At 46.0% G+C, this 22,951-nt stretch overlaps 10 non-coding genes across 10 annotated transcripts; all 10 read right to left on the bottom strand.

Annotated features, from left to right (window-relative positions):
* Positions 1–1,382: 1,382 nt before the first annotated feature.
* LOC130350454 (U2 spliceosomal RNA) lies at positions 1,383–1,574 on the bottom strand. The gene has a single exon (XR_008887553.1). It is a non-coding gene; the product is annotated as a U2 spliceosomal RNA (small nuclear RNA).
* A 2,080-nt stretch (positions 1,575–3,654) lies between these two features.
* On the bottom strand, positions 3,655–3,845 carry LOC130350461 (U2 spliceosomal RNA). The gene has a single exon (XR_008887559.1). It is a non-coding gene; the product is annotated as a U2 spliceosomal RNA (small nuclear RNA).
* Positions 3,846–5,935: 2,090 nt separating this feature from the next.
* LOC130350459 (U2 spliceosomal RNA) lies at positions 5,936–6,126 on the bottom strand. Its single transcript, XR_008887558.1, has one exon. It is a non-coding gene; the product is annotated as a U2 spliceosomal RNA (small nuclear RNA).
* Positions 6,127–8,205: 2,079 nt separating this feature from the next.
* LOC130350458 (U2 spliceosomal RNA) lies at positions 8,206–8,396 on the bottom strand. Its single transcript, XR_008887557.1, has one exon. It is a non-coding gene; the product is annotated as a U2 spliceosomal RNA (small nuclear RNA).
* A 2,092-nt stretch (positions 8,397–10,488) lies between these two features.
* LOC130350453 (U2 spliceosomal RNA) lies at positions 10,489–10,679 on the bottom strand. Its single transcript, XR_008887552.1, has one exon. It is a non-coding gene; the product is annotated as a U2 spliceosomal RNA (small nuclear RNA).
* A 2,101-nt stretch (positions 10,680–12,780) lies between these two features.
* Positions 12,781–12,971, bottom strand: LOC130350468 (U2 spliceosomal RNA). Its single transcript, XR_008887566.1, has one exon. It is a non-coding gene; the product is annotated as a U2 spliceosomal RNA (small nuclear RNA).
* Positions 12,972–15,074: 2,103 nt separating this feature from the next.
* On the bottom strand, positions 15,075–15,265 carry LOC130350446 (U2 spliceosomal RNA). Its single transcript, XR_008887546.1, has one exon. It is a non-coding gene; the product is annotated as a U2 spliceosomal RNA (small nuclear RNA).
* A 2,103-nt stretch (positions 15,266–17,368) lies between these two features.
* LOC130350455 (U2 spliceosomal RNA) lies at positions 17,369–17,559 on the bottom strand. The gene has a single exon (XR_008887554.1). It is a non-coding gene; the product is annotated as a U2 spliceosomal RNA (small nuclear RNA).
* Positions 17,560–19,645: 2,086 nt separating this feature from the next.
* On the bottom strand, positions 19,646–19,836 carry LOC130350506 (U2 spliceosomal RNA). Its single transcript, XR_008887599.1, has one exon. It is a non-coding gene; the product is annotated as a U2 spliceosomal RNA (small nuclear RNA).
* Positions 19,837–21,923: 2,087 nt separating this feature from the next.
* LOC130350493 (U2 spliceosomal RNA) lies at positions 21,924–22,114 on the bottom strand. The gene has a single exon (XR_008887588.1). It is a non-coding gene; the product is annotated as a U2 spliceosomal RNA (small nuclear RNA).
* Between the last annotated feature and the right edge of the window lie 837 nt (positions 22,115–22,951).

The following is a 22,951-nucleotide window of genomic DNA, read 5'->3' as shown; positions in this document are numbered from 1 at the left end:
TAGTCACATACACAGCAAAGGAGAGATGTTGTTTACACCTAGTGATGTCAGTGTATTGAGTGACATCACAGCACAGTGCTAAGGCTCCTGGGCCTGGACACAGCAGCGGCTGCAATATCTCAACGGAGAATACGTTTATATATATGTGTGTGTGTGCGCGTATATATATTATATATATATATATATATATATATATATATTTTCTCCGCCGAAATCACTTTTAAACCCATTTCCACCTTTTTTTTCCCTTCTCTTCCTCTTACTTTTTTTTCACGTTTTTTTACGTTTTTCTCCTTTTCGCCTCTTTTCTGGGCGTATTATTCTTCTTTTCTTCTTTTTTTCGTCTAATGCATACCCCATCAGTGCAGCAATGCTTATTCAATACCGCCAGGCAGATGGAGACACTGGGGGATAATTTTCTAAGGATTTATACTGATTTTTCCTGTCTGAATTTGTCGCACAGAAAGTTGCTGGCCAAATATGTGTGACATTTCTGCGACTTTAGCTTCTAGAGCATTTTTACAACATTATACATAGGTGCTGAATACATAAAAAGCGACTGTTTCAGCGACAGACAAGTCGCATCGGCTGAAAGTAGGCCAGAATGTCAGTCCATGTTGGAGCAGGTTTAGATACAGTCTAAAGCATAGATCTCAAAGTCTGTGCACAGAATTTAGCAAGGGCCTCGCACCTTCTGATGCATCAGGTAGGTGCACAATAGCATAGCCTAACCCTCTGTACTTTGGTCTATATTGATGCGGGGACATAGACAGCCAGCTGATGACCAATCCATTAGTGCAATGGATGGCTGGAAGCATTTGTCTTTGCCTTTGCAATACCACAGAAGCAATGCATGGTCAATGTACAGCAATGACACACCTGTGTGAACAGCCAGGAGACCCCCCCCCCCCCCCCCATGTTATGTTACATAGTTACATACTTAGTACGGTCGAAAAAAGAACATATGTCCATCAAGTTCAACCAGGGAATTAAGGGGTAGGGGTGTGGCGCGATATTGGGGAAGGGATGAGATTTTATATTTCTTCATAAGCATTAATCTATTTGTCAATTAGGAACATTCAGCACCCACCCGCTATCAAGGCAGCTGCCTATCATGTCATGCCCTACCTGCACAGGTGTGCTGGCTACTCAAATGATCCAATTAAGGAGGCCATTTAGTCAGCAGCAGCAGAAGTCCTGTGCCTGGATGCTCCAACAGAGGCCAGACACAAGCAGAAGCAGAAGCAGCAAAAGCAGCAAGCAGCAGCACCACCTTTTGTTTTTTGGCTGCAGCAGCAGCAAGGCCCACAGGGCTGGCTAGCTGGCTAGCCAGCAAGCAGGTAGCAATGAAAGTAGGAATCTTTCTCTTTAACCCTGTAAGGGGGTGGTGCACTGTGACCCGAAGATACTGCCATATCGGGTCAATGCATAGGGCGACGGAAGCAAGCTTCGAAATCGGCCCCCGTTCTCAAAAATCCATTTAATATATGGTCCCCAGATAGGGGACGTATCAGATATTAAACTGATAAGAACAGATACTACACTTGATCTTAGCCAAAAGGCCGAGAAGCGATAACCGTGAAAGGGGCGGGCCCAACAAGGTCCCCTTCATGGGCACTATCACTGCTTGCTGTCAGGGAGGCTGCCAGACAATTTTCCATGCACACTCTGGGCTGGGGGGCAGTCAACCACCAGTACACACAGCAGAACCTAAACCCATACCATTATTGCTAAGCAGCAAGACAGGGGCCCATTGCACTCCCACGGGGCCTTTTTAAATGCAATCATAACCCGGATTTGCCAGGAACCCTTCTTACTCCTCCTACTTGCATGTGACACTGGGCTTAGGATCTGCATAGGAAACACACACACAAGCACACACCTACCTTTGTTGCCTGCAGATGCCTCCTTGGCTGTCCCCAAACGGTATCAAACCAACACCCACGGGAAGCTGTAAGCATAGAGGACATGCCTGCACCCATTGGACTTACCTGTGTGGGTTAAATCCGGGTTATTTGACAACCTATGGCGGTGATGGTTCTGCTCAGTCAGAGCAGTGCTGATGCTCCTCATAAAGCTGTCGCTGCTGTGAAGGTTCTAGGTGACATCACAAATCCCTATGGTTACATACACAACAAAGCTGGGTTTGTTGTTGTTTACACTCTGCAAGGCCTGTGGAAGTGAGTGACATCATAGCACTGTAGTTCTGAGGGTTCTAGATGGATGCAACAATCTCCTGTTGCTTCTATGAAGGCCGTAATAGACGACATCACCAAACAGCTCCATAGTCACATACACAGCAAAGGAGATGTTGTTTACACCTAGTGATGTCAGTGGTATTGAGTGACATCACAGCACAGTGCTAAGGCTCCTGGGCCTGGACACAGCAGCGGCTGCAATATCTCAACGGAGAATACGTTTATATCTATGTGTGTGTGTGCGCGTATATATATATATATATATATATATATATATATATATATTCTCACGCCGAAATCACTTTTAAACCCATTTCCACCTTTTTTCCCTTCTCTTCCTCTTACTTTTTTTTCACGTTTTTTTTACGTTTTTCTCCTTTTCGCCTCTTTTCTGGGCGTATTATTCTTCTTTTTCTTCTTTTTTTTCGTCTAATGCATACCCCATCAGTGCAGCAATGCTTATTCAATACCGCCAGCAGATGGAGACACTGGGGATAATTTTCTAAGGATTTATACTGATTTTTCCTGTCTGAATTTGTCGCACAGAAAGTTGCAGGCCAAATATGTGTGACATTTCTGCGACTTTAGCTTCTAGAGCATTTTTACAACATTATACATAGGTGCTGAATACATAAAAAGCGACTGTTCAGCGACAGACAAGTCGCATCGGCTGAAAGTAGGCCAGAATGTCAGTCCATGTTGGAGCAGGTTTAGATACAGTCTAAAGCATAGATCTCAAAGTCTGTGCACAGAATTTAGCAAGGGCCTCGCACCTTCTGATGCATCAGGTAGGTGCACAATAGCATAGCCTAACCCTCTGTACTTTGGTCTATATTGATGCGGGACATAGACAGCCAGCTGATGACCAATCCATTAGTGCAATGGATGGCTGGAAGCATTTGTCTTTGCCTTTGCAATACCACAGAAGCAATGCATGGTCAATGTACAGCAATGACACACCTGTGTGAACAGCCAGGAGACCCCCCCCCCCCATGTTATGTTACATAGTTACATACTTAGTACGGTCGAAAAAAGACATATGTCCATCAAGTTCAACCAGGGAATTAAGGGGTAGGGGGTGTGGCGCGATATTGGGGAAGGGATGAGATTTTATATTTCTTCATAAGCATTAATCTTATTTTGTCAATTAGGAACATTCAGCACCCACCCGCTATCAAGGCAGCTGCCTATCATGTCATGCCCTACCTGCACAGGTGTGCTGGCTACTCAAATGATCCAATTAAGGAGGCCATTTAGTCAGCAGCAGCAGAAGTCCTGTGCCTGGACGCTCCAACAGGGGCCAGACACAAGCAGAAGCAGAAGCAGCAGAAGCAGCAGCAGCACCACCTTTTGTTTTTTGGCTGCAGCAGCAGCAAGGCCCACAGGGCTGGCTAGCTGGCTAGCCAGCAAGCAGGTAGCAATGAAAGTAGGAATCTTTCTTTTTAACCCTGTAAGGGGGTGGTGCACTGTACCCGAAGATACTGCCATATCGGGTCAATGCATAGGGCGACGGAAGCAAGCTTCGAAATCGGCCCCCGTTCTCAAAAATCCATTTAATATATGGTCCCCAGATAGGGGACGTATCAGATATTAAACTGATAAGAACAGATACTACACTTGATCTTAGCCAAAAGGCCGAGAAGCGATAACCGTGAAAGGGGCGGGCCCAACAAGGTCCCCTTCATGGGCACTATCACTGCTTGCTGTCAGGGAGGCTGCCAGACAATTTTCCATGCACACTCTGGGCTGGGGGGCAGTCAACCACCAGTACACACAGCAGAACCTAAACCCATACCATTATTGCTAAGCAGCAAGACAGGGGCCCATTGCACTCCCACGGGGCCTTTTTAAATGCAATCCATAACCCGGATTTGCCAGGAACCCTTCTTACTCCTCCTACTTGCATGTGACACTGGGCTTAGGATCTGCATAGGAAACACACACACAAGCACACACCTACCTTTGTTGCCTGCAGATGCCTCCTTGGCTGTCCCCAAACGGTATCAAACCAACACCCACGGGAAGCTGTAAGCATAGAGGACATGCCTGCACCCCATTGGACTTACCTGTGTGGGTTAAATCCGGGTTATTTGACAACCTATGGCGGTGATGGTTCTGCTCAGGCAGAGCAGTGCTGATGCTCCTCATAAAGCTGTCGCTGCTGTGAAGGTTCTAGGTGACATCACAAATCCCTATGGTTACATACACAACAAAGCTGGGTTGTTGTTGTTTACACTCTGCAAGGCCTGTGGAAGTGAGTGACATCATAGCACTGTAGTTCTGAGGGTTCTAGATGGATGCAACAATCTCCTGTTGCTTCTATGAAGGCCGTAATAGACGACATCACCAAACAGCTCCATAGTCACATACACAGCAAAGGAGAGATGTTGTTTACACCTAGTGATGTCAGTGGTATTGAGTGACATCACAGCACAGTGCTAAGGCTCCTGGGCCTGGACACAGCAGCGGCTGCAATATCTCAACGGAGAATACGTTTATATCTATGTGTGTGTGTGCGCGTATATATATATATATATATATATATATATATATATATATATATTTCTCCGCCGAAATCACTTTTAAACCCATTTCCACCTTTTTTTCCCTTCTCTTCCTCTTACTTTTTTTTCACGTTTTTTTACGTTTTTCTCCTTTTCGCCTCTTTTCTGGGCGTATTATTCTTCTTTTTCTTCTTTTTTTTCGTCTAATGCATACCCCATCAGTGCAGCAATGCTTATTCAATACCGCCAGCAGATGGAGACACTGGGGGATAATTTTCTAAGGATTTATACTGATTTTTCCTGTCTGAATTTGTCGCACAGAAAGTTGCAGGCCAAATATGTGTGACATTTCTGCGACTTTAGCTTCTAGAGCATTTTTACAACATTATACATAGGTGCTGAATACATAAAAAGCGACTGTTCAGCGACAGACAAGTCGCATCGGCTGAAAGTAGGCCAGAATGTCAGTCCATGTTGGAGCAGGTTTAGATACAGTCTAAAGCATAGATCTCAAAGTCTGTGCACAGAATTTAGCAAGGGCCTCGCACCTTCTGATGCATCAGGTAGGTGCACAATAGCATAGCCTAACCCTCTGTACTTTGGTCTATATTGATGCGGGACATAGACAGCCAGCTGATGACCAATCCATTAGTGCAATGGATGGCTGGAAGCATTTGTCTTTGCCTTTGCAATACCACAGAAGCAATGCATGGTCAATGTACAGCAATGACACACCTGTGTGAACAGCCAGGAGACCCCCCCCCCCCCCCATGTTATGTTACATAGTTACATACTTAGTACGGTCGAAAAAAGACATATGTCCATCAAGTTCAACCAGGGAATTAAGGGGTAGGGGTGTGGCGCGATATTGGGGAAGGGATGAGATTTTATATTTCTTCATAAGCATTAATCTTATTTTGTCAATTAGGAACATTCAGCACCCACCCGCTATCAAGGCAGCTGCCTATCATGTCATGCCCTACCTGCACAGGTGTGCTGGCTACTCAAATGATCCAATTAAGGAGGCCATTTAGTCAGCAGCAGCAGAAGTCCTGTGCCTGGACGCTCCAACAGGGGCCAGACACAAGCAGAAGCAGAAGCAGCAGAAGCAGCAGCAGCACCACCTTTTGTTTTTTGGCTGCAGCAGCAGCAAGGCCCACAGGGCTGGCTAGCTGGCTAGCCAGCAAGCAGGTAGCAATGAAAGTAGGAATCTTTCTTTTTAACCCTGTAAGGGGGTGGTGCACTGTACCCGAAGATACTGCCATATCGGGTCAATGCATAGGGCGACGGAAGCAAGCTTCGAAATCGGCCCCCGTTCTCAAAAATCCATTTAATATATGGTCCCCAGATAGGGGACGTATCAGATATTAAACTGATAAGAACAGATACTACACTTGATCTTAGCCAAAAGGCCGAGAAGCGATAACCGTGAAAGGGGCGGGCCCAACAAGGTCCCCTTCATGGGCACTATCACTGCTTGCTGTCAGGGAGGCTGCCAGACAATTTTCCATGCACACTCTGGGCTGGGGGGCAGTCAACCACCAGTACACACAGCAGAACCTAAACCCATACCATTATTGCTAAGCAGCAAGACAGGGGCCCATTGCACTCCCACGGGGCCTTTTTAAATGCAATCCATAACCCGGATTTGCCAGGAACCCTTCTTACTCCTCCTACTTGCATGTGACACTGGGCTTAGGATCTGCATAGGAAACACACACACAAGCACACACCTACCTTTGTTGCCTGCAGATGCCTCCTTGGCTGTCCCCAAACGGTATCAAACCAACACCCACGGGAAGCTGTAAGCATAGAGGACATGCCTGCACCCCATTGGACTTACCTGTGTGAGTTAAATCCGGGTTATTTGACAACCTATGGCGGTGATGGTTCTGCTCAGGCAGAGCAGTGCTGATGCTCCTCATAAAGCTGTCGCTGCTGTGAAGGTTCTAGGTGACATCACAAATCCCTATGGTTACATACACAACAAAGCTGGGTTGTTGTTGTTTACACTCTGCAAGGCCTGTGGAAGTGAGTGACATCATAGCACTGTAGTTCTGAGGGTTCTAGATGGATGCAACAATCTCCTGTTGCTTCTATGAAGGCCGTAATAGACGACATCACCAAACAGCTCCATAGTCACATACACAGCAAAGGAGAGATGTTGTTTACACCTAGTGATGTCAGTGGTATTGAGTGACATCACAGCACAGTGCTAAGGCTCCTGGGCCTGGACACAGCAGCGGCTGCAATATCTCAACGGAGAATACGTTTATATCTATGTGTGTGTGTGCGCGTATATATATATATATATATATATATATATATATATATATATATATTTCTCCGCCGAAATCACTTTTAAACCCATTTCCACCTTTTTTTCCCTTCTCTTCCTCTTACTTTTTTTTCACGTTTTTTTTGCGTTTTTCTCCTTTTCGCCTCTTTTCTGGGCGTATTATTCTTCTTTTTCTTCTTTTTTTTCGTCTAATGCATACCCCATCAGTGCAGCAATGCTTATTCAATACCGCCAGCAGATGGAGACACTGGGGGATAATTTTCTAAGGATTTATACTGATTTTTCCTGTCTGAATTTGTCGCACAGAAAGTTGCAGGCCAAATATGTGTGACATTTCTGCGACTTTAGCTTCTAGAGCATTTTTACAACATTATACATAGGTGCTGAATACATAAAAAGCGACTGTTCAGCGACAGACAAGTCGCATCGGCTGAAAGTAGGCCAGAATGTCAGTCCATGTTGGAGCAGGTTTAGATACAGTCTAAAGCATAGATCTCAAAGTCTGTGCACAGAATTTAGCAAGGGCCTCGCACCTTCTGATGCATCAGGTAGGTGCACAATAGCATAGCCTAACCCTCTGTACTTTGGTCTATATTGATGCGGGACATAGACAGCCAGCTGATGACCAATCCATTAGTGCAATGGATGGCTGGAAGCATTTGTCTTTGCCTTTGCAATACCACAGAAGCAATGCATGGTCAATGTACAGCAATGACACACCTGTGTGAACAGCCAGGAGACCCCCCCCCCCCCCCATGTTATGTTACATAGTTACATACTTAGTACGGTCGAAAAAAAGACATATGTCCATCAAGTTCAACCAGGGAATTAAGGGGTAGGGGTGTGGCACGATATTGGGGAAGGGATGAGATTTTATATTTCTTCATAAGCATTAATCTTATTTTGTCAATTAGGAACATTCAGCACCCACCCGCTATCAAGGCAGCTGCCTATCATGTCATGCCCTACCTGCACAGGTGTGCTGGCTACTCAAATGATCCAATTAAGGAGGCCATTTAGTCAGCAGCAGCAGAAGTCCTGTGCCTGGACGCTCCAACAGGGGCCAGACACAAGCAGAAGCAGCAGCAGCACCACCTTTTGTTTTTTGGCTGCAGCAGCAGCAAGGCCCACAGGGCTGGCTAGCTGGCTAGCCAGCAAGCAGGTAGCAATAAAAGTAGGAATCTTTCTTTTTAACCCTGTAAGGGGGTGGTGCACTGTACCCGAAGATACTGCCATATCGGGTCAATGCATAGGGCGACGGAAGCAAGCTTCGAAATCGGCCCCCGTTCTCAAAAATCCATTTAATATATGGTCCCCAGATAGGGGACGTATCAGATATTAAACTGATAAGAACAGATACTACACTTGATCTTAGCCAAAAGGCCGAGAAGCGATAACCGTGAAAGGGGCGGGCCCAACAAGGTCCCCTTCATGGGCACTATCACTGCTTGCTGTCAGGGAGGCTGCCAGACAATTTTCCATGCACACTCTGGGCTGGGGGGCAGTCAACCACCAGTACACACAGCAGAACCTAAACCCATACCATTATTGCTAAGCAGCAAGACAGGGGCCCATTGCACTCCCACGGGGCCTTTTTAAATGCAATCCATAACCCGGATTTGCCAGGAACCCTTCTTACTCCTCCTACTTGCATGTGACACTGGGCTTAGGATCTGCATAGGAAACACACACACAAGCACACACCTACCTTTGTTGCCTGCAGATGCCTCCTTGGCTGTCCCCAAACGGTATCAAACCAACACCCACGGGAAGCTGTAAGCATAGAGGACATGCCTGCACCCCATTGGACTTACCTGTGTGGGTTAAATCCGGGTTATTTGACAACCTATGGCGGTGATGGTTCTGCTCAGGCAGAGCAGTGCTGATGCTCCTCATAAAGCTGTCGCTGCTGTGAAGGTTCTAGGTGACATCACAAATCCCTATGGTTACATACACAACAAAGCTGGGTTGTTGTTGTTTACACTCTGCAAGGCCTGTGGAAGTGAGTGACATCATAGCACTGTAGTTCTGAGGGTTCTAGATGGATGCAACAATCTCCTGTTGCTTCTATGAAGGCCGTAATAGACGACATCACCAAACAGCTCCATAGTCACATACACAGCAAAGGAGAGATGTTGTTTACACCTAGTGATGTCAGTGGTATTGAGTGACATCACAGCACAGTGCTAAGGCTCCTGGGCCTGGACACAGCAGCGGCTGCAATATCTCAACGGAGAATACGTTTATATCTATGTGTGTGTGTGCGCGTATATATATATATATATATATATATATATATATATATATATTTCTCCGCCGAAATCACTTTTAAACCCATTTCCACCTTTTTTTCCCTTCTCTTCCTCTTACTTTTTTTTCAAGTTTTTTTACGTTTTTCTCCTTTTCGCCTCTTTTCTGGGCGTATTATTCTTCTTTTTCTTCTTTTTTTTCGTCTAATGCATACCCCATCAGTGCAGCAATGCTTATTCAATACCGCCAGCAGATGGAGACACTGGGGGATAATTTTCTAAGGATTTATACTGATTTTTCCTGTCTGAATTTGTCGCACAGAAAGTTGCAGGCCAAATATGTGTGACATTTCTGCGACTTTAGCTTCTAGAGCATTTTTACAACATTATACATAGGTGCTGAATACATAAAAAGCGACTGTTCAGCGACAGACAAGTCGCATCGGCTGAAAGTAGGCCAGAATGTCAGTCCATGTTGGAGCAGGTTTAGATACAGTCTAAAGCATAGATCTCAAAGTCTGTGCACAGAATTTAGCAAGGGCCTCGCACCTTCTGATGCATCAGGTAGGTGCACAATAGCATAGCCTAACCCTCTGTACTTTGGTCTATATTGATGCGGGACATAGACAGCCAGATGATGACCAATCCATTAGTGCAATGGATGGCTGGAAGCATTTGTCTTTGCCTTTGCAATACCACAGAAGCAATGCATGGTCAATGTACAGCAATGACACACCTGTGTGAACAGCCAGGAGACCCCCCCCCCCCCCCCCCCATGTTATGTTACATAGTTACATAGTTAGTACGGTCGAAAAAAGACATATGTCCATCAAGTTCAACCAGGGAATTAAGGGGTAGGGGTGTGGCGCGATATTGGGGAAGGGATGAGATTTTATATTTCTTCATAAGCATTAATCTTATTTTGTCAATTAGGAACATTCAGCACCCACCCGCTATCAAGGCAGCTGCCTATCATGTCATGCCCTACCTGCACAGGTGTGCTGGCTACTCAAATGATCCAATTAAGGAGGCCATTTAGTCAGCAGCAGCAGAAGTCCTGTGCCTGGACGCTCCAACAGGGGCCAGACACAAGCAGAAGCAGAAGCAGCAGAAGCAGCAGCAGCACCACCTTTTGTTTTTTGGCTGCAGCAGCAGCAAGGCCCACAGGGCTGGCTAGCTGGCTAGCCAGCAAGCAGGTAGCAATGAAAGTAGGAATCTTTCTTTTTAACCCTGTAAGGGGGTGGTGCACTGTACCCGAAGATACTGCCATATCGGGTCAATGCATAGGGCGACGGAAGCAAGCTTCGAAATCGGCCCCCGTTCTCAAAAATCCATTTAATATATGGTCCCCAGATAGGGGACGTATCAGATATTAAACTGATAAGAACAGATACTACACTTGATCTTAGCCAAAAGGCCGAGAAGCGATAACCGTGAAAGGGGCGGGCCCAACAAGGTCCCCTTCATGGGCACTATCACTGCTTGCTGTCAGGGAGGCTGCCAGACAATTTTCCATGCACACTCTGGGCTGGGGGGCAGTCAACCACCAGTACACACAGCAGAACCTAAACCCATACCATTATTGCTAAGCAGCAAGACAGGGGCCCATTGCACTCCCACGGGGCCTTTTTAAATGCAATCCATAACCCGGATTTGCCAGGAACCCTTCTTACTCCTCCTACTTGCATGTGACACTGGGCTTAGGATCTGCATAGGAAACACACACACAAGCACACACCTACCTTTGTTGCCTGCAGATGCCTCCTTGGCTGTCCCCAAACGGTATCAAACCAACACCCACGGGAAGCTGTAAGCATAGAGGACATGCCTGCACCCCATTGGACTTACCTGTGTGGGTTAAATCCGGGTTATTTGACAACCTATGGCGGTGATGGTTCTGCTCAGGCAGAGCAGTGCTGATGCTCCTCATAAAGCTGTCGCTGCTGTGAAGGTTCTAGGTGACATCACAAATCCCTATGGTTACATACACAACAAAGCTGGGTTGTTGTTGTTTACACTCTGCAAGGCCTGTGGAAGTGAGTGACATCATAGCACTGTAGTTCTGAGGGTTCTAGATGGATGCAACAATTTCCTGTTGCTTCTATGAAGGCCGTAATAGACGACATCACCAAACAGCTCCATAGTCACATACACAGCAAAGGAGAGATGTTGTTTACACCTAGTGATGTCAGTGGTATTGAGTGACATCACAGCACAGTGCTAAGGCTCCTGGGCCTGGACACAGCAGCGGCTGCAATATCTCAACGGAGAATACGTTTATATCTATGTGTGTGTGTGCGCGTATATATATATATATATATATATATATATATATATATATATATATATATATATATATATTTCTCCGCCGAAATCACTTTTAAACCCATTTCCACCTTTTTTTCCCTTCTCTTCCTCTTACTTTTTTTTCACGTTTTTTTACAATTTTCTCCTTTTCGCCTCTTTTCTGGGCGTATTATTCTTCTTTTTCTTCTTTTTTTTCGTCTAATGCATACCCCATCAGTGCAGCAATGCTTATTCAATACCGCCAGCAGATGGAGACACTGGGGGATAATTTTCTAAGGATTTATACTGATTTTTCCTGTCTGAATTTGTCGCACAGAAAGTTGCAGGCCAAATATGTGTGACATTTCTGCGACTTTAGCTTCTAGAGCATTTTTACAACATTATACATAGGTGCTGAATACATAAAAAGCGACTGTTCAGCGACAGACAAGTCGCATCGGCTGAAAGTAGGCCAGAATGTCAGTCCATGTTGGAGCAGGTTTAGATACAGTCTAAAGCATAGATCTCAAAGTCTGTGCACAGAATTTTTATGCCTCGCACCTTCTGATGCATCAGGTAGGTGCACAATAGCATAGCCTAACCCTCTGTACTTTGGTCTATATTGATGCGGGACATAGACAGCCAGCTGATGACCAATCCATTAGTGCAATGGATGGCTGGAAGCATTTGTCTTTGCCTTTGCAATACCACAGAAGCAATGCATGGTCAATGTACAGCAATGACACACCTGTGTGAACAGCCAGGAGACCCCCCCCCCCCCATGTTATGTTACATAGTTACATACTTAGTACGGTCGAAAAAAGACATATGTCCATCAAGTTCAACCAGGGAATTAAGGGGTAGGGGTGTGGCGCGATATTGGGGAAGGGATGAGATTTTATATTTCTTCATAAGCATTAATCTTATTTTGTCAATTAGGAACATTCAGCACCCACCCGCTATCAAGGCAGCTGCCTATCATGTCATGCCCTACCTGCACAGGTGTGCTGGCTACTCAAATGATCCAATTAAGGAGGCCATTTAGTCAGTAGCAGCAGAAGTCCTGTGCCTGGACGCTCCAACAGGGGCCAGACACAAGCAGAAGCAGAAGCAGCAGAAGCAGCAGCAGCACCACCTTTTGTTTTTTGGCTGCAGCAGCAGCAAGGCCCACAGGGCTGGCTAGCTGGCTAGCCAGCAAGCAGGTAGCAATGAAAGTAGGAATCTTTCTTTTTAACCCTGTAAGGGGGTGGTGCACTGTACCCGAAGATACTGCCATATCGGGTCAATGCATAGGGCGACGGAAGCAAGCTTCGAAATCGGCCCCCGTTCTCAAAAATCCATTTAATATATGGTCCCCAGATAGGGGACATATCAGATATTAAACTGATAAGAACAGATACTACACTTGATCTTAGCCAAAAGGCCGAGAAGCGATAACCGTGAAAGGGGCGGGCCCAACAAGGTCCCCTTCATGGGCACTATCACTGCTTGCTGTCAGGGAGGCTGCCAGACAATTTTCCATGCACACTCTGGGCTGGGGGGCAGTCAACCACCAGTACACACAGCAGAACCTAAACCCATACCATTATTGCTAAGCAGCAAGACAGGGGCCCATTGCACTCCCACGGGGCCTTTTTAAATGCAATCCATAACCCGGATTTGCCAGGAACCCTTCTTACTCCTCCTACTTGCATGTGACACTGGGCTTAGGATCTGCATAGGAAACACACACACAAGCACACACCTACCTTTGTTGCCTGCAGATGCCTCCTTGGCTGTCCCCAAACGGTATCAAACCAACACCCACGGGAAGCTGTAAGCATAGAGGACATGCCTGCACCCCATTGGACTTACCTGTGTGGGTTAAATCCGGGTTATTTGACAACCTATGGCGGTGATGGTTCTGCTCAGGCAGAGCAGTGCTGATGCTCCTCATAAAGCTGTCGCTGCTGTGAAGGTTCTAGGTGACATCACAAATCCCTATGGTTACATACACAACAAAGCTGGGTTGTTGTTGTTTACACTCTGCAAGGCCTGTGGAAGTGAGTGACATCATAGCACTGTAGTTCTGAGGGTTCTAGATGGATGCAACAATTTCCTGTTGCTTCTATGAAGGCCGTAATAGACGACATCACCAAACAGCTCCATAGTCACATACACAGCAAAGGAGAGATGTTGTTTACACCTAGTGATGTCAGTGGTATTGAGTGACATCACAGCACAGTGCTAAGGCTCCTGGGCCTGGACACAGCAGCGGCTGCAATATCTCAACGGAGAATACGTTTATATCTATGTGTGTGTGTGCGCGTATATATATATATATATATATATATATATATATATATATATATATATATATATATATATTTCTCCGCCGAAATCACTTTTAAACCCATTTCCACCTTTTTTTCCCTTCTCTTCCTCTTACTTTTTTTTCACGTTTTTTTACGTTTTTCTCCTTTTCGCCTCTTTTCTGGGCGTATTATTCTTCTTTTTCTTCTTTTTTTTCGTCTAATGCATACCCCATCAGTGCAGCAATGCTTATTCAATACCGCCAGCAGATGGAGACACTGGGGGATAATTTTCTAAGGATTTATACTGATTTTTCCTGTCTGAATTTGTCGCACAGAAAGTTGCAGGCCAAATATGTGTGACATTTCTGCGACTTTAGCTTCTAGAGCATTTTTACAACATTATACATAGGTGCTGAATACATAAAAAGCGACTGTTCAGCGACAGACAAGTCGCATCGGCTGAAAGTAGGCCAGAATGTCAGTCCATGTTGGAGCAGGTTTAGATACAGTCTAAAGCATAGATCTCAAAGTCTGTGCACAGAATTTTTATGCCTCGCACCTTCTGATGCATCAGGTAGGTGCACAATAGCATAGCCTAACCCTCTGTACTTTGGTCTATATTGATGCGGGACATAGACAGCCAGCTGATGACCAATCCATTAGTGCAATGGATGGCTGGAAGCATTTGTCTTTGCCTTTGCAATACCACAGAAGCAATGCATGGTCAATGTACAGCAATGACACACCTGTGTGAACAGCCAGGAGACCCCCCCCCCCCCCCATGTTATGTTACATAGTTACATACTTAGTACGGTCGAAAAAAGACATATGTCCATCAAGTTCAACCAGGGAATTAAGGGGTAGGGGTGTGGCGCGATATTGGGGAAGGGATGAGATTTTATATTTCTTCATAAGCATTAATCTTATTTTGTCAATTAGGAACATTCAGCACCCACCCGCTATCAAGGCAGCTGCCTATCATGTCATGCCCTACCTGCACAGGTGTGCTGGCTACTCAAATGATCCAATTAAGGAGGCCATTTAGTCAGTAGCAGCAGAAGTCCTGTGCCTGGACGCTCCAACAGGGGCCAGACACAAGCAGAAGCAGAAGCAGCAGAAGCAGCAGCAGCACCACCTTTTGTTTTTTGGCTGCAGCAGCAGCAAGGCCCACAGGGCTGGCTAGCTGGCTAGCCAGCAAGCAGGTAGCAATGAAAGTAGGAATCTTTCTTTTTAACCCTGTAAGGGGGTGGTGCACTGTACCCGAAGATACTGCCATATCGGGTCAATGCATAGGGCGACGGAAGCAAGCTTCGAAATCGGCCCCCGTTCTCAAAAATCCATTTAATATATGGTCCCCAGATAGGGGACATATCAGATATTAAACTGATAAGAACAGATACTACACTTGATCTTAGCCAAAAGGCCGAGAAGCGATAACCGTGAAAGGGGCGGGCCCAACAAGGTCCCCTTCATGGGCACTATCACTGCTTGCTGTCAGGGAGGCTGCCAGACAATTTTCCATGCACACTCTGGGCTGGGGGGCAGTCAACCACCAGTACACACAGCAGAACCTAAACCCATACCATTATTGCTAAGCAGCAAGACAGGGGCCCATTGCACTCCCACGGGGCCTTTTTAAATGCAATCCATAACCCGGATTTGCCAGGAACCCTTCTTACTCCTCCTACTTGCATGTGACACTGGGCTTAGGATCTGCATAGGAAACACACACACAAGCACACACCTACCTTTGTTGCCTGCAGATGCCTCCTTGGCTGTCCCCAAACGGTATCAAACCAACACCCACGGGAAGCTGTAAGCATAGAGGACATGCCTGCACCCCATTGGACTTACCTGTGTGGGTTAAATCCGGGTTATTTGACAACCTATGGCGGTGATGGTTCTGCTCAGGCAGAGCAGTGCTGATGCTCCTCATAAAGCTGTCGCTGCTGTGAAGGTTCTAGGTGACATCACAAATCCCTATGGTTACATACACAACAAAGCTGGGTTGTTGTTGTTTACACTCTGCAAGGCCTGTGGAAGTGAGTGACATCATAGCACTGTAGTTCTGAGGGTTCTAGATGGATGCAACAATCTCCTGTTGCTTCTATGAAGGCCGTAATAGACGACATCACCAAACAGCTCCATAGTCACATACACAGCAAAGGAGAGATGTTGTTTACACCTAGTGATGTCAGTGGTATTGAGTGACATCACAGCACAGTGCTAAGGCTCCTGGGCCTGGACACAGCAGCGGCTGCAATATCTCAACGGAGAATACGTTTATATCTATGTGTGTGTGTGCGCGTATATATATATATATATATATATATATATATATATATATATATATATATATATATATTTCTCCGCCGAAATCACTTTTAAACCCATTTCCACCTTTTTTTCCCTTCTCTTCCTCTTACTTTTTTTTCACGTTTTTTTACGTTTTTCTCCTTTTCGCCTCTTTTCTGGGCGTATTATTCTTCTTTTTCTTCTTTTTTTTCGTCTAATGCATACCCCATCAGTGCAGCAATGCTTATTCAATACCGCCAGCAGATGGAGACACTGGGGGATAATTTTCTAAGGATTTATACTGATTTTTCCTGTCTGAATTTGTCGCACAGAAAGTTGCAGGCCAAATATGTGTGACATTTCTGCGACTTTAGCTTCTAGAGCATTTTTACAACATTATACATAGGTGCTGAATACATAAAAAGCGACTGTTCAGCGACAGACAAGTCGCATCGGCTGAAAGTAGGCCAGAATGTCAGTCCATGTTGGAGCAGGTTTAGATACAGTCTAAAGCATAGATCTCAAAGTCTGTGCACAGAATTTAGCAAGGGCCTCGCACCTTCTGATGCATCAGGTAGGTGCACAATAGCATAGCCTAACCCTCTGTACTTTGGTCTATATTGATGCGGGACATAGACAGCCAGCTGATGACCAATCCATTAGTGCAATGGATGGCTGGAAGCATTTGTCTTTGCCTTTGCAATACCACAGAAGCAATGCATGGTCAATGTACAGCAATGACACACCTGTGTGAACAGCCAGGAGACCCCCCCCCCCCCCATGTTATGTTACATAGTTACATACTTAGTACGGTCGAAAAAAGACATATGTCCATCAAGTTCAACCAGGGAATTAAGGGGTAGGGGTGTGGCGCGATATTGGGGAAGGGATGAGATTTTATATTTCTTCATAAGCATTAATCTTATTTTGTCAATTAGGAACATTCAGCACCCACCCGCTATCAAGGCAGCTGCCTATCATGTCATGCCCTACCTGCACAGGTGTGCTGGCTACTCAAATGATCCAATTAAGGAGGCCATTTAGTCAGCAGCAGCAGAAGTCCTGTGCCTGGACGCTCCAACAGGGGCCAGACACAAGCAGAAGCAGAAGCAGCAGAAGCAGCAGCAGCAGCACCTTTTGTTTTTTGGCTGCAGCAGCAGCAAGGCCCACAGGGCTGGCTAGCTGGCTAGCCAGCAAGCAGGTAGCAATGAAAGTAGGAATCTTTCTTTTTAACCCTGTAAGGGGGTGGTGCATTGTACCTGAAGATACTGCCATATCGGGTCAATGCATAGGGCGACGGAAGCAAGCTTCGAAATCGGCCCCCGTTCTCAAAAATCCATTTAATATATGGTCCCCAGATAGGGGACGTATCAGATATTAAACTGATAAGAACAGATACTACACTTGATCTTAGCCAAAAGGCCGAGAAGCGATAACCGTGAAAGGGGCGGGCCCAACAAGGTCCCCTTCATGGGCACTATCACTGCTTGCTGTCAGGGAGGCTGCCAGACAATTTTCCATGCACACTCTGGGCTGGGGGGCAGTCAACCACCAGTACACACAGCAGAACCTAAACCCATACCATTATTGCTAAGCAGCAAGACAGGGGCCCATTGCACTCCCACGGGGCCTTTTTAAATGCAATCCATAACCCGGATTTGCCAGGAACCCTTCTTACTCCTCCTACTTGCATGTGACACTGGGCTTAGGATCTGCATAGGAAACACACACACAAGCACACACCTACCTTTGTTGCCTGCAGATGCCTCCTTGGCTGTCCCCAAACGGTATCAAACCAACACCCACGGGAAGCTGTAAGCATAGAGGACATGCCTGCACCCCATTGGACTTACCTGTGTGGGTTAAATCCGGGTTATTTGACAACCTATGGCGGTGATGGTTCTGCTCAGGCAGAGCAGTGCTGATGCTCCTCATAAAGCTGTCGCTGCTGTGAAGGTTCTAGGTGACATCACAAATCCCTATGGTTACATACACAACAAAGCTGGGTTGTTGTTGTTTACACTCTGCAAGGCCTGTGGAAGTGAGTGACATCATAGCACTGTAGTTCTGAGGGTTCTAGATGGATGCAACAATCTCCTGTTGCTTCTATGAAGGCCGTAATAGACGACATCACCAAACAGCTCCATAGTCACATACACAGCAAAGGAGAGATGTTGTTTACACCTAGTGATGTCAGTGGTATTGAGTGACATCACAGCACAGTGCTAAGGCTCCTGGGCCTGGACACAGCAGCGGCTGCAATATCTCAACGGAGAATACGTTTATATCTATGTGTGTGTGTGCGCGTATATATATATATATATATATATATATATATATATATATATTTCTCCGCCGAAATCACTTTTAAACCCATTTCCACCTTTTTTTCCCTTCTCTTCCTCTTACTTTTTTTTCACGTTTTTTTACGTTTTTCTCCTTTTCGCCTCTTTTCTGGGCGTATTATTCTTCTTTTTCTTCTTTTTTTTCGTCTAATGCATACCCCATCAGTGCAGCAATGCTTATTCAATACCGCCAGCAGATGGAGACACTGGGGGATAATTTTCTAAGGATTTATACTGATTTTTCCTGTCTGAATTTGTCGCACAGAAAGTTGCAGGCCAAATATGTGTGACATTTCTGCGACTTTAGCTTCTAGAGCATTTTTACAACATTATACATAGGTGCTGAATACATAAAAAGCGACTGTTCAGCGACAGACAAGTCGCATCGGCTGAAAGTAGGCCAGAATGTCAGTCCATGTTGGAGCAGGTTTAGATACAGTCTAAAGCATAGATCTCAAAGTCTGTGCACAGAATTTAGCAAGGGCCTCGCACCTTCTGATGCATCAGGTAGGTGCACAATAGCATAGCCTAACCCTCTGTACTTTGGTCTATATTGATGCGGGACATAGACAGCCAGCTGATGACCAATCCATTAGTGCAATGGATGGCTGGAAGCATTTGTCTTTGCCTTTGCAATACCACAGAAGCAATGCATGGTCAATGTACAGCAATGACACACCTGTGTGAACAGCCAGGAGACCCCCCCCCCCCCATGTTATGTTACATAGTTACATACTTAGTACGGTCGAAAAAAGACATATGTCCATCAAGTTCAACCAGGGAATTAAGGGGTAGGGGTGTGGCGCGATATTGGGGAAGGGATGAGATTTTATATTTCTTCATAAGCATTAATCTTATTTTGTCAATTAGGAACATTCAGCACCCACCCGCTATCAAGGCAGCTGCCTATCATGTCATGCCCTACCTGCACAGGTGTGCTGGCTACTCAAATGATCCAATTAAGGAGGCCATTTAGTCAGCAGCAGCAGAAGTCCTGTGCCTGGACGCTCCAACAGGGGCCAGACACAAGCAGAAGCAGAAGCAGCAGAAGCAGCAGCAGCACCACCTTTTGTTTTTTGGCTGCAGCAGCAGCAAGGCCCACAGGGCTGGCTAGCTGGCTAGCCAGCAAGCAGGTAGCAATGAAAGTAGGAATCTTTCTTTTTAACCCTGTAAGGGGGTGGTGCACTGTACCCGAAGATACTGCCATATCGGGTCAATGCATAGGGCGACGGAAGCAAGCTTCGAAATCGGCCCCCGTTCTCAAAAATCCATTTAATATATGGTCCCCAGATAGGGGACGTATCAGATATTAAACTGATAAGAACAGATACTACACTTGATCTTAGCCAAAAGGCCGAGAAGCGATAACCGTGAAAGGGGCGGGCCCAACAAGGTCCCCTTCATGGGCACTATCACTGCTTGCTGTCAGGGAGGCTGCCAGACAATTTTCCATGCACACTCTGGGCTGGGGGGCAGTCAACCACCAGTACACACAGCAGAACCTAAACCCATACCATTATTGCTAAGCAGCAAGACAGGGGCCCATTGCACTCCCACGGGGCCTTTTTAAATGCAATCCATAACCCGGATTTGCCAGGAACCCTTCTTACTCCTCCTACTTGCATGTGACACTGGGCTTAGGATCTGCATAGGAAACACACACACAAGCACACACCTACCTTTGTTGCCTGCAGATGCCTCCTTGGCTGTCCCCAAACGGTATCAAACCAACACCCACGGGAAGCTGTAAGCATAGAGGACATGCCTGCACCCCATTGGACTTACCTGTGTGGGTTAAATCCGGGTTATTTGACAACCTATGGCGGTGATGGTTCTGCTCAGGCAGAGCAGTGCTGATGCTCCTCATAAAGCTGTCGCTGCTGTGAAGGTTCTAGGTGACATCACAAATCCCTATGGTTACATACACAACAAAGCTGGGTTGTTGTTGTTTACACTCTGCAAGGCCTGTGGAAGTGAGTGACATCATAGCACTGTAGTTCTGAGGGTTCTAGATGGATGCAACAATCTCCTGTTGCTTCTATGAAGGCCGTAATAGACGACATCACCAAACAGCTCCATAGTCACATACACAGCAAAGGAGAGATGTTGTTTACACCTAGTGATGTCAGTGGTATTGAGTGACATCACAGCACAGTGCTAAGGCTCCTGGGCCTGGACACAGCAGCGGCTGCAATATCTCAACGGAGAATACGTTTATATCTATGTGTGTGTGTGCGCGTATATATATATATATATATATATATATATATATATATATATATTCCTCCGCCGAAATCACTTTTAAACCCATTTCCACCTTTTTTTCCCTTCTCTTCCTCTTACTTTTTTTTCACGTTTTTTTACGTTTTTCTCCTTTTCGCCTCTTTTCTGGGCGTATTATTCTTCTTTTTCTTCTTTTTTTTCGTCTAATGCATACCCCATCAGTGCAGCAATGCTTATTCAATACCGCCAGCAGATGGAGACACTGGGGGATAATTTTCTAAGGATTTATACTGATTTTTCCTGTCTGAATTTGTCGCACAGAAAGTTGCAGGCCAAATATGTGTGACATTTCTGCGACTTTAGCTTCTAGAGCATTTTTACAACATTATACATAGGTGCTGAATACATAAAAAGCGACTGTTCAGCGACAGACAAGTCGCATCGGCTGAAAGTAGGCCAGAATGTCAGTCCATGTTGGAGCAGGTTTAGATACAGTCTAAAGCATAGATCTCAAAGTCTGTGCACAGAATTTAGCAAGGGCCTCGCACCTTCTGATGCATCAGGTAGGTGCACAATAGCATAGCCTAACCCTCTGTACTTTGGTCTATATTGATGCGGGACATAGACAGCCAGCTGATGACCAATCCATTAGTGCAATGGATGGCTGGAAGCATTTGTCTTTGCCTTTGCAATACCACAGAAGCAATGCATGGTCAATGTACAGCAATGACACACCTGTGTGAACAGCCAGGAGACCCCCCCCCCCCATGTTATGTTACATAGTTACATACTTAGTACGGTCGAAAAAAGACATATGTCCATCAAGTTCAACCAGGGAATTAAGGGGTAGGGGTGTGGCGCGATATTGGGGAAGGGATGAGATTTTATATTTCTTCATAAGCATTAATCTTATTTTGTCAATTAGGAACATTCAGCACCCACCCGCTATCAAGGCAGCTGCCTATCATGTCATGCCCTACCTGCACAGGTGTGCTGGCTACTCAAATGATCCAATTAAGGAGGCCATTTAGTCAGCAGCAGCAGAAGTCCTGTGCCTGGACGCTCCAACAGGGGCCAGACACAAGCAGAAGCAGAAGCAGCAGAAGCAGCAGCAGCACCACCTTTTGTTTTTTGGCTGCAGCAGCAGCAAGGCCCACAGGGCTGGCTAGCTGGCTAGCCAGCAAGCAGGTAGCAATGAAAGTAGGAATCTTTCTTTTTAACCCTGTAAGGGGGTGGTGCACTGTACCCGAAGATACTGCCATATCGGGTCAATGCATAGGGCGACGGAAGCAAGCTTCGAAATCGGCCCCCGTTCTCAAAAATCCATTTAATATATGGTCCCCAGATAGGGGACGTATCAGATATTAAACTGATAAGAACAGATACTACACTTGATCTTAGCCAAAAGGCCGAGAAGCGATAACCGTGAAAGGGGCGGGCCCAACAAGGTCCCCTTCATGGGCACTATCACTGCTTGCTGTCAGGGAGGCTGCCAGACAATTTTCCATGCACACTCTGGGCTGGGGGGCAGTCAACCACCAGTACACACAGCAGAACCTAAACCCATACCATTATTGCTAAGCAGCAAGACAGGGGCCCATTGCACTCCCACGGGGCCTTTTTAAATGCAATCCATAACCCGGATTTGCCAGGAACCCTTCTTACTCCTCCTACTTGCATGTGACACTGGGCTTAGGATCTGCATAGGAAACACACACACAAGCACACACCTACCTTTGTTGCCTGCAGATGCCTCCTTGGCTGTCCCCAAACGGTATCAAACCAACACCCACGGGAAGCTGTAAGCATAGAGGACATGCCTGCACCCCATTGGACTTACCTGTGTGGGTTAAATCCGGGTTATTTGACAACCTATGGCGGTGATGGTTCTGCTCAGGCAGAGCAGTGCTGATGCTCCTCATAAAGCTGTCGCTGCTGTGAAGGTTCTAGGTGACATCACAAATCCCTATGGTTACATACACAACAAAGCTGGGTTGTTGTTGTTTACACTCTGCAAGGCCTGTGGAAGTGAGTGACATCATAGCACTGTAGTTCTGAGGGTTCTAGATGGATGCAACAATCTCCTGTTGCTTCTATGAAGGCCGTAATAGACGACATCACCAAACAGCTCCATAGTCACATACACAGCAAAGGAGAGATGTTGTTTACACCTAGTGATGTCAGTGGTATTGAGTGACATCACAGCACAGTGCTAAGGCTCCTGGGCCTGGACACAGCAGCGGCTGCAATATCTCAAC

This window comes from Hyla sarda, unplaced genomic scaffold (assembly GCF_029499605.1).
Source record: "Hyla sarda isolate aHylSar1 unplaced genomic scaffold, aHylSar1.hap1 scaffold_946, whole genome shotgun sequence".
Lineage (NCBI taxonomy): Eukaryota > Metazoa > Chordata > Amphibia > Anura > Hylidae > Hyla > Hyla sarda.
This window is presented reverse-complemented; position numbering and strand designations above follow the sequence as displayed.